The sequence below is a fragment of the Gymnodraco acuticeps genome, unplaced genomic scaffold (assembly GCF_902827175.1).
Source record: "Gymnodraco acuticeps unplaced genomic scaffold, fGymAcu1.1, whole genome shotgun sequence".
In the NCBI taxonomy this organism is placed as follows: Eukaryota; Metazoa; Chordata; class Actinopteri; order Perciformes; family Bathydraconidae; genus Gymnodraco; species Gymnodraco acuticeps.
In genome coordinates this window covers 102,415-120,232 of record NW_022990872.1, presented here as the reverse complement: position 1 = coordinate 120,232, position 17,818 = coordinate 102,415, and the positions used below count along the sequence as shown (strand labels likewise).

At 38.1% G+C, this 17,818-nt stretch overlaps 1 protein-coding gene across 1 annotated transcript in view; it reads left to right on the top strand.

Moving 5' to 3' along the window:
- The first annotated feature begins 17,600 nt into the window (after positions 1 to 17,600).
- LOC117557501 (zinc finger and BTB domain-containing protein 16-A-like) overlaps positions 17,601 to 17,818 on the top strand; it is a 98,670-nt gene continuing 98,452 nt past the window's right edge. The window contains exon 1 of the mRNA XM_034233378.1: positions 17,601 to 17,622. The gene's annotated coding sequence lies outside the window, so the exon portion shown is untranslated. The remainder of the gene's footprint in view (positions 17,623 to 17,818) is intronic.

The following is a 17,818-nucleotide window of genomic DNA, read 5'->3' as shown; positions in this document are numbered from 1 at the left end:
ACACACATACTCTAGATGCGTCCCCCCCCCCCCCCCCCCCCCCTTGTGTGCCCATCCCCCCATGTGAATCACACCTGGCACACACACACAGAACAATTTGACACATTTCCCGCTCTTATGTGCCCCTCCCCCACATGGATCACACCTGGCACACGCAATACATGTTCAGTGTCTATTCTTTGTACATTTACTGCAGTTTTTCATGTGTACCAGTAGTCAATATGTACAGTTTGAAAGGGTGTTAAATTACATTTGGTGGTGATTAATGGTTTTTGTGTTAATGTAATAGCAGTTAAAACAGGACCGGTCAGATTTGACCGCGAACACCAAAGTAAGTGGGGAACGAAGACAATAGGAGGGTTAAATGGATTTTGTAGGGGTTCAGAAATGCAGGATTTTTCGAGTACACCACTTGATGTAAAGACGTGTTTTTAGGAGACAAAGCAACGTGAATTCGTCAAGTTTTGGAAGAGAGAAAATCATCCTCAAGGTTTTCTGTCTCAGTAAAAATCACAGACGGGTTCATCTTGAGAGTCGATACTGAAGACAGAGAGAGGAACAGTGGGCATTAAGCCAGAGTTTAAAATAAAGGTAAAGATTGTGAAGCTTTGAGGTTAATAAAGTAGTATTTACTTAATTACAGCTCAAATATAAATATATTAATATGTTGAATAAGATTAAAAGGTATTTGTATTCAGAATATTCCATTTATCCCGGGGTAGATTGGGTTTGGAACAGTTTCTCCTATTTAGAATACAAATAAATAAATGCTTAAATTTATATAAAACGTAGAAGTGGTTTTAAAAATGTCCTATAAAAGATGAATATTTACATAAATATAAGAAGTAAAAAGATACAATTAAAAAAGAAATGGTCGAATACAAAAATTACACATTACAAATAAAAAATAATGTGCAAAAAAATATGAAAAATAAGTTATATTAGAATAAGGAGATACAAAATAAATCTAATAAATAGGATACAAATATTGTTATAATTATGGTACTAATGTAAAATATGTAATAATAAACAAATATATATTAATATTAACATAAAAATGCACACACTGTACTACAATATAAAACAACGATAAATATGAAAAATTATATATATAGTGTTGTTTCATTTCATCTGTTAAAGTGAGACTTTCAACTACACTTCCTGAGAATCTGATTTATTTGGTATTATTTATTATTTTCCCTATTTGTTGTGAAAAAACTGCGAAACAAATAAATACCGGTTTTCTTATTTGGAGTCTCATTTCTCCTCCAGGATGTGATTACTTCCACAAACAAAGATTATGTTTATTCAGGGCTCATGCAGTTCTGTGTGTCGACCACCAGGTGGCAGTGTGTTCCCACGGAAGTATTATGGTATGTTGAAAGTAATGGTAAAAGGACTGGCATATTTGTATGTGCAAAATACTTTACATGATACATCTTTCTATCAATTATACTTCCTTCAATTTAATTAGTATTTGATTTAAGTAACTAGAACTGATCCAAATTAGAGGAAGTACTTAGCGCTGCGTTGGACGAGGTATAAGTACCAATGCCACGCTGTACAAATACTCTGTAGTATGAAGTAAAAGTATGTAAATATAAACATTTACTTAGAGTATAACATGTAACAAATAATTACTTAAATGTGTATTCATGCAAGTTAACATTCTCTAAATTAGCTAATTAATTAACAATTCAGTTGTTTTCAGGCAAATATCTCAATGTACACTTTTGTACAATACTCCACCACTGCTAAAGCATCATCACATACATTGCTGTCATTGTATATACAGTTAAAAACAACAACAAACACATGGAGTGTTTTGCTGTAACATTAACAACAACATCACTGATCAGTAAACAAATCTGTGGTTCCTCCAACAGGTGGCAGACTCACTCTGTTTAAGGTAAATACGCTAAATGTAGGTACAAGCGTTAAGGTACCCAATGCAGAACAAATACATCAACTAAATACATATTAGAAAATGGTTTATGGATGCCGATTGATTTTCCTTTAATTGAGTCATTGATTCTCGTGGTTGGCTACTTCCTGATCTACAGACATGTTACTATTCCTTCACATTTAAAGTTACATTTCCAATGCAGGACTTTTGAGTATTTTCACAGTTAAGTATTAGTACTTCAGTAGAGGAAGAATAAAGGAAAAGTACTCGAAAAACACAAAGACAGATAAATGTTTAGACTTGTAGAGACTTGTACACCAAAAGCAGCGAAGAAGACCCCCGAGCATGGTTGCCATGGTTGCCCTTCTGTCTATTCTCCGCGGTGGATTTAGCAACATGTAGTTCATGTAGTTCTCCATGTCCACTTGTTGCTGATGGTTGTGGAAGAGGAGCTGTAAATTGTGCACTAACAGCTGTAGCATGGTCAGTAGCTACTGACAGTAGCTACTGACCATGCTACAGCTGTGAGCAGGAGAGGCGGGGCTATGGTGTTGTCGTTATCAGGAAATGATCGTATAGGACGTACACACGGAGCCGTTTGGCCCCCCAGAGCGTTTCATCCACAGATCTACCCACCTTGGGACCCGTTACCGTTTGAGGGCTCCGTTTCCGCGGTTCTGTTACGGCCTCGTGTGAACGAACCGTCCATACCATAGAGAACTGTAGCGGATACAACCAGTTTCGTCTCCGTGTAAACGTGGCCTTAATCTCACCTACATTATTTTCACCATTACAGAATGAGATCAATAAAATACAAAAAGAATAATCATATAAACAAAGGAATTTAAATTACTAAAGTGCAATAAAACCATAAAATAATCATATTTACGTAAACGTAGGAAGATAAAATAAAACTGTGCAACAACAATGTATTTTTTAATTAAGGAAAAATAAGGATATGAACAAAATAAATTATGATGTGCAAAAAAAATGAAATGAAAACATCTAAATATTTAGTAAAAAAAATTAAGTTAAAACGTGCAGTGAAATTATATTAAAATAAGAAATAAGATATGTGCAATACAACTTTAAAATATAAGACGTTAAAATGTGCTACAAAATGATTAAATTATATAGAATGATAATACTGTACATAGGAAGATAACGTAGAAACATGCAATAAATAAAATTAAAGAACAAATGTACACAATATTTAACACATCATAAAATTAGTGTGCACCCTTCCCTTCCCTTCACATTCAGTTTCGCATGAGCAGGATTGGTTTTGGTACTTTAACTTAAAGTGTGTTGTAAGAACCGTGGCCTTCTTGAGTCTCGTGAGAGTCAGTTCCTCGTTTCGACATTTGTTTCAACATTTCCTCCCCGACTTCATTTAAGACGCTTCCTGAGACCTTAAAGAGATTAGGGAGTGACAGTCATGCAGATATTAGTACATTATACTATGTGTTTATCTGCCATGTGTTGTGGAGTTTCTCCTTTAAAGAAACACATGTTATTTTCTCTACAGATCCATGTAGCTCCCACTCACTTCAGGAATTAAGAAATACAAAAAATGTAAGAAATTAAACATTTTGATATAACATTTCAAAATTTAAAGATTTTGTAATAGTTACAATAAAAAGATGAAAAATGTTAGAATCAAAAAGTTAAATGATGTTAAGAATTTTTCATTTGTTAGGGCTGTACAAGGGCGTGGAATCAAATGCACGATGCAGAGACAGGTCATAACACACTGAATACATAAAGCAACAAAACAAAAACTACTAATACACTAATCTAACTCTATGGACGATTGATTGAAAAGTGTATTAACAGCTTGTATATTGGGTACAGAACAGTACAGCTCAAAACATACAATTGTTAAGGGGATGCAGACCAGAGAAAGACTTTCGTCTTGTTTACATCAGGGTCCCCCATTTCCAATTCATCATATATTATATATATATATATACGATAACTCTACGGACAATGACAAAAGGATCTTACGCTGGAAGGCTTGGAACACACAAGACAATCTGGCAACGAGACAGGGGAAGACGAGAACTATATATACTAGACAGACAACACCAGGTGAAGACAATTAGACAATCACAACCGTGGGAAAACAGACCAGGCAGGAAACGTACTTTAGACACATGAGGGTAGACAAGACTATCAAAATAAAACAGGAACCATCTAAACTAGGGAACAATCTACGCACAACATCATTTTAGACTTCGGGAATCAAGTGAACATAATTAAAGTTAAATGCACTATAACTACATCAGGTACTTTATTACATAACCTTCATTTTTTGCTCATCACACTAACTTATTTAATCAGTTGTTAAGTTACTACTCAGTGTAGTATTTGTACTTCAGTATTAGATCTGAGTACTTCTCCCCCTGAGTGTTGGTAATACTTTGCACTACGATGACAACCTGTAAGCGGCAGTAAACACAGAAAGCATACATTACTGTGTGTGTGTGTGTGTGTGTGTGTATGTGTGTGTGTGTGTGTGTGTGTGTGTGTGTGTGTGCGCGTGTGTGAGGAATATTTGTGTTTTCATGCAGAGCCACGTTTCAGTGAAGACTCAGCCAGCCGAGCATTCCTCTGCAGAACGCTCTGTTTCTTCCTCCAACCTTTAAATCACATCAGTGTCTCACACACACTCACACACACACACACACACACACACACACACACACACACACACACACACACACACACACACACACACACACACACACACACACACACACACACACACACACACACACACACACACACACACACTTCCTGCTGAGGTGCTCATGCCAAAAACATTTTCTCTCTCTTTTGTGCAAACTTTCTTCTTGTTGTTGTTGCAGAGAATCGCCGTCATCATCATATCTGTATCTGCTGCTAAACTGCAGAAGAAGAATCTGTTCTGAACCGTCTGCACGCACCCCAACATGCAGCACTTCGTGATGCAACCACGGTATCATTGTGTTCATTTACAGGCAGATTTATTTAAAAATGACTCTAAGATAGATTATAATGCAGTTTTATTTTAAATTAAATATTTAAGGCATGATTAAAACATTTAACCAACCTTTATTTAACCAGGAAGTCCCTTAAGATTTGTATTACTATTATTATTATTATTATTTATTCATGTATTTATTTATTGACTTTTAGAATTATATATTAAAATTGTATTTAAATTAAATTAATGTTTTGTGTTACCGCATACCGTCTTAACGTGTAAAATATGCTATAATAATAATTATAATACTAATAATACCAGGAATAAAACCAGGAAGTCCCATAGGTACCACTTTACAATAAGACTACCCTCATAAAGGATTCATAATTAGGTTATGAATTAGGTTATAAGCACTTTATTAATCATTAAGAACCATTTATAAACCAGTTCTAACATAGTTTTCATACATCAACACAGGCTCACTATTCGGCAAGATGACTAAGCCTTATATTGGCTACTTAGCGAGAATCAACTCAGTGAACAACAGATACCAAGGATGCTGGCTGATGAAGGAGACGAAGTAAGCTAGGTAGCCAATATAAGGCTTAGCAGTACAGATAAACGTGGGCTCACTATTTGGCAAGCAACCGGTCACAGTCTCCCTGTTTATCTCATGTCTTATAAAAGTTTATTAAGGATTCATAAAGTGTTCACAACTTAATTAATAACTGAATTACAAACTATTCGTTAACCCTTTATAAGAGTAGTCTTATTGTAAAGTGGTACCGGAAGTTGTTGTACATGAGTTTTGGTCTTAATATGCTCAATATGGGCCTAATAAGGCAGTCGTACCACAAGAATAGTTATTCTCCCATAATAACACTTAACAAATATAATCTATTCTTATGTAACAAGACATGAAACTATAAGTGTTAATTGTGTCTAAATAACTCAAAATGAGGTATTTCTATCTAAGAATATGTTCCCTTTTTAAAGTGAAGTGTTGTTCATAACAATAAGCTAGTAGTTTGACTCCAATTGACCTGAACATGTTCCCTATTCTAAAAATCATGTTTTATCTTTAGATTTGAGATATTTTAATAGCTACAAGATGTGATCATCGATATAACAAGTGACAACATTGGATATGTATGAATGGTTTAACCAGTAATGATGCTAATATGTGAATATCTAATGTCCTCTGTCCGTTCTCTATCCTTTCCGACACGTTTTGCTCTGCACCTCTCAGAAGGAAAGGAGACAGGAGTTGTGTTTTTGATCAGCAGATCTTCAGAAGGGCACTTCTTCAAAGAAATAACTTCCCACTTCACTTCTTCTTTAGGCGGAACAAAAAACGTCCTCTAAGTGAAAGGCTTCTGCGCACAGCTGGAGGCCGCAGCTGTGCGCATTGTTGAGCCAGAACACACTCTCTGAGGATGAAGGGGTGGAGGCCGGACACAACAGGTACACACACATCAAACACCGCCATTATTACCCCCCCTACCACCTCTCACACACCCCGTCTGACCTGACAAGGTGTCGGTGGATTTTGATTCCAGCTTTCCTCAGATAACTTTGTCGTTTGATTCTCTTTTAAAGGCTCTGCAGGATATTGATCATCAATGGGGACAAAAGGAAACAAAGACAGACTTCAGAAACAATAACTGCAGATACACAGGGCCTTGATTGTTGTTATTGTTCGTGCATAAAAAAAAGAAAATGTCAATTAGTATACTTACTAATTACTGAGTGAGTTGGGAGTGAAGTTACTTTGTGCTCTTAAAATGGTTTGTTGTTATTTGAAGCTGTTATTGTTGCAGGATTCTTGTTGTTCTGAGTTTGTATCTTCAAGGTTGATTGCACTAAATGAAATGTTATGTTAAAATAAAGAAATTCAGCCTCAAATGTACACATGTCAACACGAAAGCATTCCTCGATATATACAAATCTTATTCGATGAAAAAAACAAATAAATATGCGGCATGTTGAAGGTTGTATTCGTCTCTCTTCTGCAGCTCTGATTTTCTTTTTTATGTTTGGACTGTTCCTCGTACCTGACATATTGACACATAGATATTATCATGTTATTTAGTTGTTGTCTTTTTAACCGGAACTAATTTCCTATTTCTATATAAATACTTTCATTTTTTCTTCTTAACATTTCTATACTTTAGTAATTGTGCAACATTTGTTCAGACCTCCATCTTCACTGTCTTCCCCTTCAGACAAGCATTCAGAGTGTTTGAGTGTTGGGTCAAGTGCTTCTCCCTTCAGGTCTGAGATGAGTTCTCTCCTCTCTTCCGCCTTGAGATGCAGCTCCTCAACGCCAAATAAAAACATCACAAAACAACTGGAAACACTCTCAAAAAAAGAGCTCACTGATAAACCTCCTAAAATAACTTCATAGGAAGGTCAGGGAGACGTGTTTTCAGAATACAAGCTGGGAAGGAGGCACATGTTCCAAACAAAGTCCCCTTAGATGTCTTCTAACATGAAGACGAAGAAGATAGATGATAACTGTGTCTTTACAGGGAGCCCAGGGTAGTGATGGTTTTCAGAATAAAAGCCCCATAGAATGTCTGTGGGTGCGTTTCACTTCGGTTAAATGGATTCCTTGCGTCCCTCACTTGCGTCGTTTCCCTGCGACTAGTCCCTCCCTCCAGGGAAGCATGGAGAGACGCAAGGAAACCACGAGAAGCAGGGAAATGAGTTTTAAGAGCAATGGGACGTCCTTTGCTCCGGAGCGTCACGTGAAGCGACGTCCGTTTGTGATGACGCCGCACAGCTGATCGTCTGACAGCAGCCAGGTCAGTGCACGCGCTGCATCGTCCAATCAGTGAGCGGTACACAGTAGGGGGCGGGGCGAGTGTCTGAGGATTTCACCGGAGGATGGTCTGGTAGTTCCTCGATTATCGCTCCTCCGTTATCGCTCCTCGGTCCTCGGACACAAATAAGGCCACTGGGACGCTACTCAAGACGGCGCAGACAAATCAACTTCCGGTGAGACCGAGCCCGAGGAGCGAGGAAATGAAAAATAAGAGAAGTGAAACGCACCCTGGCCGTTTCTCAATCTCGAGGATTCTGGCTTCCAAGCCAATATTTCAAGGATGCTACGTCATCGAGTGCCGCTGAAGGACTGTTCCAATGTCCAGCATATTTGGAATTCCACCGAGGCCGCGTCCTTGGTTTGGGGGAAATTTCGAGGCTGCACATGGGTAGACTTCGCGTCCTTAAAATCCCCACAATGCTTTGCGCACGGACCAATTTCAAAAACCCTTGCGGAGAATGGCTGAACCGACGCAGCACACATTTAAATGTAAGTGTGTAGTGGTGTAGAACATGTGTTTGTTATCACCAAACATGTGTTCCGTGAAAGTAAAGCAAGTTCATAATTAGATAGACATCGTGAGGTATTTATTTTCGGTACAGTTTATGTTGAAACCGTTAGAGAGAGTGGCACACTTGTTAGCCTGTTCCATTAATCTTCGTTTTCCGAAGCCGTGGCTTGGAAGCATACTGGCTTCGTTTCTGAAGGAAGTGACTTGGAAGTACGCGACTACCAAGCCAGCATCCTCGAATTTGAGAAACGGCCCCTGTGTCTTTACAGGAAGCTCAGGAAAAGGCATGTTTTTCAAAAATAATTGCTCCAGAGATTAGCTGTATCCTAACAAGAGACTCAAGTATGTTGCTTGCCATTTTGCAGAACTTGCAAGTTGCTCTTTATCCCTACATGAAACTCAGGAAGGGGCATCTTTTTCAAAATAATAGCACCATGACTCTATTCTTACAAAAAAGCTTGTTTTTTTCTAAATAAAAGTCCTAGAAAACGACATTACAGTTATCAATACCTAGTATCGGCAATATTAGCATTGTGATGCATACCATGTGAGTCAACATGTACGAGTAGGGATCTTTCTACAAGTGCCTCATACTTGCGATATCTCTAACTTACAGTCAATCACAGGGTTTGTCCAACTGTTAGGATGTTTGAACACGTTTTTACCCGGTTAAAAACGTATCTAGGTAGCACGCCATTTAGCATCATTTATCAGCGACTCTTTTTGGTCTGTATTTAGAGGTTAGCCTAAATGAATCTGCACACATGTTGGAAAGGAAGAAGAGAACGAGGGAGAAAGAGAGATGTGCTAAAGGATTAGATGTGAGGACCTTCCCTGTGGTGTGCAGGCCTTCTTTCCCCCAGAAGCCCCGGGAACACTGTAAGGTGATTACTGTGTGGTTTGCCATCGCTCCACTGCTCCAGCACTATAGACACCAAGAGCTTCACCGCCTGCTCTCGGCACAAAAAGAATCACCGTCAGGCCTCGTGTACGCGCCTGCCGCTTCACACATTTTAAAAATACACTGAAAGTCTAAGTTAAACATGATATTTACTTACCTACCCCACCTTTAATTGCTTACAGTACAAAACTATATCAAAATATCTAAACTACACAACGTCTGCAATGAAATCCATAGCACGCTCCACCACATGCATCACATCACATGCCTTTCTGCTAACTTGTTAAATGACTTCACACTTAGTAAAGAAGGAATGCTTACAAGAGATATACCAAAAAGGAAATATAATATGACAAATAATATCAAACAATATCCACCTGGATTTAAGAGAGGAAGAGCTGTGCAGTTTTAAATATCTTAGTAATGTGCAGAAATACATAATTCAACCTGCATTTCTTCCTCTCTTTCCACACTTTATTTCTCCATCCACCATTGAGTCCTTCCCTTACTCACTGCAGTGATGTGAGATTAATTTAAGTACACAGACTTCCTCCTAAACTAGTCTCTCTTTTTGGTGGACCGTCCAATATGTCCATGCAATCTCCTCGGAAAGCAAAGAGGCCATTAGGCCCTTCAAGAGAGGAGAGAGGGAATCAAACCGAGGGCGATGGAGCTCAGGTAGAGAAAACAAATTCACTCAGTGACACCGGGGAGAAATGGAGGTGTGTGTGAGTGTGTGTCAAACCCAGTCCTACAAAAAAAATTGTAATAGCTACGTTGGACGACAGGGCGAAACGTAGTATATTCACAAATACCCCACTCAAGACGTGACATGGATACAATATTGTTGTCCTATTCATTTCTAATATGTCTATATTTCTAATAAAGTCTATATGGCCTGCGCTCCCAAGATTTTATTCAGATGCTGGTTCCTACAGTGAGAACACAACTGGGTAAAACAGCTTTTGGATATGCGGCCCCCACAGCTTGGAACAATGTACAGAAGGAGCTGAAACTCTCAGATTGAATCACTATGGGGGAATTCAGGTCCATCTTAAAGGACAGAGAACACGACACCATTGGTAGATGTGAGTACTCGTATATCTTAAAATCGTTTTAAATGTTGCCAGTTTTTGAATGATTTTAATAGTTTGTTTTACTTCGCATATTGACTGGCTAATTTTATTTGTGTTTTCCAGCTGTATTTGTCTGCCTGTCATGTCTGTGTTTTATCTGTTGTAACTTTGTACATGCTGCCCTTCTTGGTCAGGTCGCTCTTGGAAAAGAGATTTTAATCTCAATGAGTCTTTTACCTGGTTAAATAAAGGATATATATATAATGACCAGTAGGATAGTTGGCCGTTATAATGCTTTTTGATTACATTTCTAGCGAGAAGTTTATCGTACTTTTAAAATCTACGTCCAGTGGATGTGTAGGATTTATAGTTTGATAGATATTACGAAGATTATTTGAGCTCCGTGTTTTTTTTTACTAAATATTGTATCCATGTCACGTCTTGCCCTGTGGACCAACGTAGCTATTAGACGTTTTTTTGTGAGACTGGGTTGGTGTGTCAATGGTATTTCTTTAGAAATGCCTCTCTCTAAGTATTCAACAATATCCTGCATCAGAATCAGACTCAGAAACAGGTTTATTACCAGGTGGGTTGACGAGGAATTTGACTTGGTGTTTTGGTGCATACATACAAGTAAAACCAAAATTAAAAACACAGACAACAATTTGAAGAAAACTATAATAACATGAAAAAGAATGTTACCAAATATAATACAATATGGCAGAATATAGCAGTATTTACATTGAATAGGATTGAAATCGTAGAAATTGAATTGGAATAAAATGTGTGCAGTAATGAAAAACGAAATGATTTTAAACAGTGTGTGTTTATTGCAGTTTCAGAGGGTACGGCAAACATTATGAAGGTGTTGCATATTGTTTTCCTACACTTAGCCCAGTTTCAAATAGCAGAACAATATGTGTTATTATATACTCTAGATGCCAGCTAGCGGTTGTCACCATCTATTTTCAAATCAGGCTGAGTAAAAATACTGCAGGATTACAGTAATAAAACTGCACTCTATAATTACAGATACAGGTTTACAAGTGCAATCATTGTAGATATAATCAGCACAACAAATATCCATTTAACCACGTCTGGTTTGTAAGCAAAGGTTAAGTACTAACAGCATTGCATACAATGATTTATACATATTTAAGAACATTTACAGCTACACAGTGACGATCTGACAGCTTTACAGCATCTATCATCAGTCAGTGACTGGCAGGAGGACATGTGAAAATGGCCTGAAATCTCATATGAGGACATTTTTAGTAACTATTTCATGTCTCTTGGTGTGATGGCTTCTAAACTAGGAAAGTACCGAAGCTCATCAAACTCTAAAGCAACTAAAACACGTTTTTTACAATACGTTTATAATAAATCTCACTGCAAGAAAGGTACACAAAGGTCTACAGTGTTGACATGTATACAAACAAGTTAACATAGAGACCACTTTAAATTAACCTGTCAGCGGGCTATTTAGCTAGCTAGCAAACATTAGCTTTCTACAAAACAAGTTAGCTAACGTTAGCTTTCTAGGTAAATATTTAGCTTGCAAACGTTTGTGAAGGTATTTACCCCTCAATCAACTTAACCCTTGCCTAATGTTAGCTAGCTAGCTGGAACGTAAGCTATTTACAGTAACTATCTATCTATCTATCAAGAAATTGGTGGCTCTCCTAATCATTAATAACTATATATTTGTATTTATTTAAAGGGGACCTATCATGCAAAATGCTCTTTTGTATGTCTTTTCTACATAAACATGTGTCCCCGGTGTGTCAGGGGAACTCACGCAGCGTCAGCAAATAAAACCCTCTCTCTTTTCCTCCTTACCCAAATCTCTAAAAACGGGGAACCACGGAGCTGATCCAGATTTGCGTCCGATATGACGTAATATCTGAAATGTGGACCCACGGCCCAATCAGAAACCTTGCTATCAGAAACAATGCCCGACTGTTTTGGACGTAATATGGTCGGTGTTTACATTAGCATCGCTAACACTCAGAGCTAACCTGTACTGGAGAGCATGTGTGTGAAGAAGCAGGAAGTAAAAAGGAACTCACCTTGTGGTATAACCGGCAAGAGAGAAAGCCTTTGAGCTCCAGACTGTTTCAGAGAGAATCATTGATGATCCATGATATGGCGTTTCATCACGGCAGCATTTAGTTTAGACAGTAGCTGCCGGGTCCCGCATGAGCTCAGCCCCCTCCTCCTTTTTTTGTAAAGCTTTATACCCAAATCTGCACTTTAGAAACAGGAAGTGAAATAGAGGGATATGAGGCATGGCTAGAATGATCTGTTTGGTATTTGGAGCAAAACACTTCATAGGCAAGTTTTTTATATATGTTTATATATCTGAGACCTATGCTATTGCCTAAAAGTAGCATGATAGGTGACCTTTAATACCTTATGGGTAATCTAAAGTGCAAACCTAAGTCTAACTTTAATAATAACATTTACAGTGTGCTCAGCAGTGGCGTTTTTATATGTACAGAAGTGGTGAGGCACAAAAAACTTAGATGTCTATATATAAGCTTCTGCAGTGAGGTTCATGGCTGGTGAGGCTCTGACTCTTCAGGTTTACAAATATTATATTTTGACCTAAATCTAAATCTAATATTATTTTCAAAAGCTTTTTTTGTCTGATGCTTCAATTAATTTTAAACAGACAGTTCAACAAAAGGATACCCCAAAAATGTAATTTTATCATTTACATATTGAATTGTTCTCTCTTAGTAAGATCCCATTTTCAATAAAATTGCGGTCTTACCTTGACTTGAAGATGAAGTCCATTTGCCTATCCTTCTGGACAAAAATCTCTATTACTTTTTTGTAAAAGTCCTCCTTATCTTCTTGTAGTTTCAAAAGTCTATCATAAATCTAATCTAATCAATAGATTTATGATTTAAAATGATAAAAGTAGGGTAGACATGTGGATATTATCCGGCTGAACAAAACGTGCATTTATCTAACAGGTTTGTTTCCCACAGATCTTATTTCGAGCTATTTTCTAAAATCCTATGGAGAAATCTCATTGCTTTTTTGTGGAGGGAAGCCATGCGCAGCTTACTTCCTGGTTTTAGCACTGCAACTCTCTCGTCTCCTCTTCACACACCACACTTTTCGCGGCACACGTACTTACAGCCAATCAGCTCTGAATTATGTGAGATGACGTATGGTGGGGATGGCAGCTCAGTGCCCCAATAGAGTGGCGAAGTCCCTCCCCTTCCGGTGGACCTCCATGGGACCTTGTTTCGGAAAAATTATGTATTGAAGTCAATGGAGAGAGAAAGATTATCTTTCGATCTCGTTTGAATTGTGCCACGAATTACACATATGATGTTTGTCAATTTAAAAGATAATTTTGCAAGTCAAAAAAAAATAATGTGAAGTAATACATTTGTTTGTGTGAAACGCTCAATGAACTACATCTCTGGTCTCGCAGAACAACACACGTCACCAAGATGGCCGTCACTACTGTCTTGTCAACAAAACGATTGACTACCCTCACTATCACCACAATGTAAACACGTCCAGAAGAATGTCATGCAAAGCTTCCTGCCTTCCTTCCTTTGATTCTCTCTGAACTGCCTGGTCTTTTTAATGTTTAATGTCAACCATTTGTGCAGATAGCATGAAGTCGAAAAGATCGGCGATGCTAGCGTTAGCATTTCTCCCCCGGGCTTAAATTGTGTATTATAGAATGATCACACCGGTGACAGTACTCTTCAAAGGGTTCACGAAATATGACTACTACTCTTACTGTTTAACATTTTGGGTTACTTAATGTTACTTCATATTAAGGCTAATAAAAATGACAAGGCTGTAATGCTAACTAATGTGCTAGCTACTAGCTAGGTAGCTAACTTGATCCAGCCACTTCTGGTCCTTTGATCAGACGGGAAGCGAAAGAATGAGCAAGACCCATTGCTGGTATGATAACAACCTGGTACTAAGCACACAGGCATCTTGTTAAAGTTATCTTATCTTAGCCAGCGCCATATAGATAGATTATATCTGTATGGCGCTGATCTTAACTATCTCTTAGTGGAGGAAAACAATTGTGACATCACTTACGCGACTCTGGGATTTGTAGTCTTTCTAGTTGCGTATTTTTCATAGTCTTATATTTCAACAGTTTTACGACACACTGTGACTTTTTTGACATGGAAATGATTTTTTAAGATTGACAAACATCATATGTGTAATTCATGGCACAATTCAAACGCGATCGAAAGATACATTTTCTCTCTCCATTGATTCAATACATTATTTTTCCGAAATAAGGTCCCATGGACCGGAAGTAGATGGGCGTGACTTCGCCACTCTATGGTCATTCTTTTTTTGCCACACACATTCAATTGAAAAATACTCTGAGCATGCGCAGTGTAGTTTTTACAGTCACCGTTGACTTAGACAGTGAGAGGGAGGGGCATGATCGGGTTTTGTCCCACATGGCTCTAAACAGCTCAATAGGCACACACTGTAGACACTAATTAGAAGAACACAGACTAAAACAGCAATATACAGACGAATCAGATGATTAAACATGATCTTAAAATAAATGTTATATATTTTTTTCTTTTCTTTTTGTAATCATTATTTGTAATACTTTCTGCTGACACTAGGTGGGGCTGTGCCTAATGATCAGTCGCCACTGGTGCTCAGACAGAACATAGTCATTCAAAGTCACTGAGTCATTGGTGTTAAAGTCAATGTTCAGTTTCAAGCATTGTTTGTCCAATTAGGTCTGAAGATTAGTGACTTGAGTCTGATTTGAGTCCATATAATGTGACTTGAATACATTTCAATGTATGTTTATCACATCTAGTGATTGATACATATTTATTTGAATGTAAAATACTTATTAGCAGAAACAACAGATCCTAGACTTTATCTCAAGGGTTATTTGCCCCTAAATGGCCAAACAAATTAGCTTTTCCACAGCCCCAAAGAAAGATAATGAGAACAAAATATATTTCTAAATAACTGATTACTCTCACCTTCTTATTAAGCACTGATTCAGAACATTGAGTCTTGCATCTGTAACCCTTTTTCCTTTGAGAGCACATCTATAAAGAGCCCACGTACTTCCCACAGGCTGAACAAATGTTGAGCGGGATCCCCTGAGGAAAAGCTGTTGGACGTACAGTGAAATCCCCCCGATTTATTTGGTCAATGCGCTTTATCCACTCTCACTGTACAATGCATATATACAGACTACGAGGCATGGGAGAGGATTGATCTCCTGTCAGACTGTCACTGTCTCCTCTCAGATCAGTTGTGATGGTCTCACACTGGTGAAGGGTATAAATGGGTTCAAATGTGTTAATTATTAATGAGAAAATTACCCCACCAAAGTCCATGTGGGGTTTAGTGTTTGCCTTGTGTCTCTTCCTTTAACCAGAATAGATTCAGGCCTTGAAGCTGCATTAATGAACTGAAGATTTAATTAGATATTCATATGTGAGATGATATTCAAACGATCACGAAACAATAGCGCTCTTAATTAACGCTGAGCTCATTTTCTCTTAGCCTTATCAGTGTTCATTTAATATAAATCCAGTGAAAATTAGATGAGAACTCACCAGATGCAGAGGTGCAGAGAAACACAGGACACTTCCAGAGAAAATACATGTTTTTCGTTGTCTCTTCCAATCTTTTTACCCTTTGTTTTTGTTGTTGTTTTGTTCTCAATGATCTCTTCAGTCAAAGTGAATATACCAACTTCAAGCTGGGATCAACTTAATGTTGTTTCCTCCTAACAATAGCAGCCTCAATGTGGCATCCTGTCAAATAAGTCTTAGACAATGGGATATTAAAAAGCCACATCCATTATTTCAATGTGTTTGCTACGTCCCAAAATCTTCTCAAACGGAGAAATAACAATTTGTTTTTAGAGTTTTCTGAATCCCAAATGTTCATCGTCTCAATCCCTAATAATATATGATAAGTAATGTGTTGGTTATATTTGTTATTATGAATGTAAATCAGAATTTAAAACAAAAATAACTTATAACGTATACAGTATCAGGAAAAGGAATAGTACAAGACCATCGAAAAGTACTTAAGTAAATGTCTTTAGTTCCATTTTTAAAAGCACAGAGAAAGGAATATCATGACATATAAATACCAGAGGATAGCCCTTTGAAGCATTGCTACAAAAAACAATCACTAGTGGTTCTCAATGGGAAAAACAACAACATACAAATCTATAGAAGCAAACTAAATACAACATTCGAGTCCCATTTTGCAACTTCCTAAAGAGATGCATCAATCTTTGCTTACACAATAAGGAGATGGGTTTAACCCTCCTATTGTCTTCGTTCCCCCCTTACTTTGGTGTTTGCGGTCAAATCTAACCGGCCCTGTTTTAACTGCTATTACATTAACACAAAAAACATTAATCACCACCACATTTAATTTAACACCCTTTCAAACTGTACATATTGTATCAGACTACTGGTATACATGAACAACTGCAGTACATATACAAAGAACAGACACTGAACATGTATTGCGTGTGCCAGGTGTGATCCATGTGGGGGGATGGGCACATAAGGGAGGGGAACACATCTAGAGTGTGTGTGTGTGTGTGTGTGTGTGTGTGTGTGTGTGTGTGTGTGTGTGGTGTGTGTGTGTGGGTGTGGGTGTGGGTGTGTGTGGGTGTGTGTGTGTGGCCTAGCATTACTATACTTGTGGGGACCTAAATCTGTTTACACAGTCACGTGTGGGGACTCGCCGCCCTTATGGGGACAAATTGGAGGTCCCCATAAGGGGAATCATTAATTTTAGGGTGAAGACTTGGTTAGGTTAAGGGTTAGGGTTAGGCATGTGTTGGTTAAGGTTAAGGTTAGGATAAGTCTCCAGGAAATGCATGTAAGTCAATGTAAGGTCCCCTGAAGTGATGTATACATGGTGTGTGTGTGTGTGTTTGTGTGTGTGTGTATATGTATGTGTGTGTGTGTATGTATATGTGTGTGTGTGTGTGTGTGTGTGTGTGTGTGTGTGTGTGTGTGTGTGTGTGTGTGTGTGTGTGTGTGTGTGTGTGTGGGTGGGTGTTTGTGGGAACACCATGGGTGTTACAAAGTTGACTAAATCATCCAAAATTCAATGAAAGTGGTGATCAGCAATTTCATATGTTCAAATGTCGTTCTTCTACATTTGAAGAAAACAAGCTTTTCAGCTGCTGATAACTTGTGTGTTTTAACTCTTTAATATGGTTTGCAAAGTTTGAGATGATCCTGTTGGAAACTACGTTTGTACTTGAGTGCAAATCAAAGTTGGTGGAGTTATTTGGAGCACTCTTTTGGATGTGAAGTATGCAGGATTCCCAGAAAGCCCCAGGGGGCAGCGCAGCTTCCAGAAGCAGATCTTCTTCCAGGAAGTCCTCAGGGGGATCGATGCTGCCATGTGGCCTGTTTATGGTGAGTGATTTCAACGGGGATCACACTTTTTAATGCATTCACCAAAATGTGTGGGTGGTAATTTATAGTATGGGTTGAACTCTCCAACTGTAAAGGCATTTTAGTCTTAATTAAAACATGTTAAATGTAATTTGTTATCATTTAAATGCTGTCACCACAATCAGGTTTATTCACTTGATATGGCCTTTGGATGTTT